The sequence below is a fragment of the Eschrichtius robustus genome, chromosome 16 (assembly GCF_028021215.1).
Source record: "Eschrichtius robustus isolate mEscRob2 chromosome 16, mEscRob2.pri, whole genome shotgun sequence".
Lineage (NCBI taxonomy): Eukaryota > Metazoa > Chordata > Mammalia > Artiodactyla > Eschrichtiidae > Eschrichtius > Eschrichtius robustus.
Genome location: NC_090839.1, coordinates 85,803,491 through 85,807,316, shown reverse-complemented (window position 1 = coordinate 85,807,316; position 3,826 = coordinate 85,803,491).

The window sequence follows — 3,826 nt, the reverse complement described above, 5'->3', positions numbered from 1 at the left end:
AAGGTGAGCAGGAATTTAGAGACTGCAGCCAGACTTGCCTGGACAGTTGGAGGTATGATTCTACTGGAGCAAGAGATAAGTTTCAGTCATGTTTCTTAGCGAAAGTGGACACTTCCAGCCTAATGGGTTTAGGATACACACAGACCTAAAGCAGACATCCAGCCCACGTTGTCGGCTCCGCTGGATGGCAGGAACACAAATGCCAGGGCCCTAGGCTGGGTCTGGCTCTATAATTTTACTTTTAAGTGACTATTATCCAATAATTTCATTTTAAATTATTTTGCAGCATAACTACGTCCAGAATGTAATGGTTCTTTTTAATGATACTTGTCTGGGATGTAAATATTGCTAAGTATCCTGTGAGACTCGCATGTTGGTTTCCTCTGGAAAACTGAGGGAACCCAGCAGAAAGTAAAAGCCAGGGGAGACGTGAGTATAGCTGAACCCCTGATGTGTCCCCCAGCCCACGCACAGGTCACACACATGTCACTTGGCAGAGGGTGGAAGCCTTAAGTGCTCCAGGTATTTGGGCACAACCTCTGCCCAAATCATTGATTGACAAACAACTAAGCTAAGCAGACATGGGGAGATTCCCAAAGTCAGACTAAAAAATAAGAAGAGAAAAACCAAGTGGAGATATCAGTGACCTCACACCATGGAGAAACGAAATCCACAGCTTAAGGCGAGTCTAGTTGCTAAACAGCAGCATCAGCAAAAACCCTCAGCACTTGGGCTTCCCTGGTGGCGCAGTGGTTGAGAGTCTGCCTGCCAATGCAGGGGACACAGGTTCGAGCCCTGGTCTGGGAAGATCCCACATGCCGCGGAGCAACTAGGCCCGTGAGCCACAACTACTGAGCCTGCGCGTCTGGAGCCTGTGCTCCGCAACAGGGGAGGCCGCGATAGTGAGAGGCCCGCGCACCGCGATGAAGAGTGACCCCCACTTGCCGCAATTGGAGAAAGCCCTCGCACAGAAACGAAGACCCAACACAGCCATAAATAAATAAATAAATAAAATTAAAAATTAAAAAAATAAATAAATAAATAAAAAAAGATGGTAACTTTAAAAAACAAAACAAAACAAAACAAAAACAACCCTCAGCACCAAATACTCCAAGATTCGCAGAGAAGCAGGAAAGTGTGACCCATACTCGGGAGAAGAGTAGTCAACAGGAACTGGTTCTGAGCAGGCCCAGGGGTTGCATGTAGCAGACGGATACTTCAAAGCAGCTATTAAGAATATTTGCAAAGAATTAAAGGGAAATATGATGACCATGACCCCCCAAATCTTAGTAGATTAAAAGAGAGAGAGAACCAAACGGAAATTCTGTGGTTGAAAAGTAAAATAACTGGAATGAAAAATTCATCGGAAGGGCTCAACTGCAAATTTGGGATGGCAGAAGAAAGAATCAGTGAACGCAAAGATAGATGAATAAAAAATCCAATCCTAGGAATAGAGAGAAAAAGAAGTGAAGAAGAATGAACAGAGCCTCAGAGACTGTGCGACAGTGTCAGGCACAGCGATGTACATATAATGCAGAACCCAGAAGATGGAGAGAGAGAGAACGAGGCAGGAAAAAAATATTCTTCAAAAATGAACACAAGCCCTCCTACACTGTCGGTGGGAATGTAAGTTGGTGCAGCCACTGTGGAGAACAGTATGGAGGTTCCTCAGAAACCTAAAAATAGAGCTACCGTATGATCCAGCAATCCCACTCCTGGGCATATATGCAGAGAAAACCATAATTCGAAAAGATACATGCACCCCAATGTTCACTGCAACACTATTAACAATAGCCAGGATATGGAAGCAACCTAAATGTCCATCAACAGAGGAATGGATAAAGAAGATGTGGCACATATATACAGTGGAATACTACTCAGCCATAAAAAACTACGATATAATGCCATTTGTAGCAAAGTGGATGGACCTAGAGATTCTTGTACTGAGTGAAGCAAGTCAGACAGAGAAAGACAAATATGATGTGATATCGCTTATATGTGGAATCTTAAAAAGGGGTATGTAGGGCTTCCCTGGTGGCGCAGTGGTTGAGAATCTGCCTGCCAATGCAGGGGACACGGGTTCGAGCCCTGGTCTGGGAGGATCCCACATGCCGCGGAGCAACTAGGTCCGTGAGCCACAACTACTGAGCCTGCGCATCTGGAGCCTGTGCTCCGCAACAAGAGAGGCCGCGATAGTGAGAGGCCCGCGCACCACGATGAAGAGTGGCCCCCGCTTGCCACAGCTAGAGAAAGCCCTCGCACAGAAATGAAGGTCCAACACAGCCAAAAATAAATAAATAAATAAAATTAAAAAAAAAAAAAAAAACCATTCAAAAAAAAAAATTTAAAAAGAGTCTGAGCTCTGGAATCAGAATGCCTGGATTTATATTTTTAAAAAAAGGGGGTACGAATGAACTTATCTACAAAACAGAAATAGAGTTACAGATGTAGAAAACAAACTTATGGTTACCAGGAGGTTGGGGGGGAGGGACAAAATGGGAGATTGGGATTGACATATACATGCTACTATATATAAAATAGATAACTGATAAGGACCTACTGTATAGCACAGGGAACTCTACTCAGTACTCTGTAATGGTCTATATGGGAATAGAATCTAAAAAAGAGTGGATATATGTATACGTATAACTGATTCACTTTGCTGTACAGCAGAAACTAACACAACATTGTAAAGCAACTATACTCCCCCCAGAAAATGAACATGACTTCTTCAGCCACTTCTGGCACTGCTTGTGGCCCATTTGGTGGGGGTCTGGTATCTCTTTTGTAAAAGCAGAAGCTGAGGAAACTTCATTACTACTTGCTATGATGGAAACTTGGTCCAGCTCGAGAACAATGTTGACGTTAATGTGAAGGTAGTTGAAGACTGAGGCATATACCACTTAGTAGACTAATGAAAGCCTATTTTGAATGACAAGGTGGGTCAGTGAGGCAGATCAGATTCTGATCTGATGGGCAGCCAACCAATGAAACAGACACTCCTGCATAGTTGAAACTGGAGGGCAAAGATACAGTTTCTAGGATTCCTAGAGCAGACGGGAAGTACCCACTAAAAAGAGAACCTGCCACTTTGGTCCAGAATTCTGTTTCCACAAGCCAGCAACGTGTTCTCAGTTGGAAAACTGTCATTTTGCCCCACAACATCCTGAATAATTTCTTCTATTCTTTCATTTTTCCCTCCCCATTCCTTCATTGTATATGAAATGACTGGGACGTGTGCACAAGCCTCTTGCTTTTTTTTTTTTTTTTTTAGCTAAATGGCCAATGATATATTTTCATCAACATCAAATGGAGGTGAAGTCAGGAAAAACCCTGTTTCTGTGAAAATACTTCCTTTTTCTGTTAGGAACAGGCTCATTTAACGCCCATCTTCTTATTCCAAAAAGTTATTAGCTCTAACAAAAACCAGTAACAACAACAACAAAAATCCTGCATATCTTGTTTGGAGAATTTCAATGTTTTTCATTTGTCATTAGAAAATCAAGGGCAATTTTGTAACTTTTTTTTTTTAGTATGTAGCTGTTACATGTATGGTAATATGTCTTTAGTGATACATTACTTTTAAGGAAAGGTAGTTTTCTCTTTGAGTCAAGCACATTGTTTAAATAAATTTCTTATTTAAAAAAATTTTTAAATTAAAGCCAAAATATAAGACATTCCCAGATAAATACAAACAGAAATTGTTGCTAGCCAAACTATTTTACAGAACAAAGTCCTTCAGATTGAAAAGGAAGGACCCCAGATGGTAGGTTTAAGTTGCAGGAAGGAAGAATATGGGAAATGGTAAACTTGTGGGTAAATACAA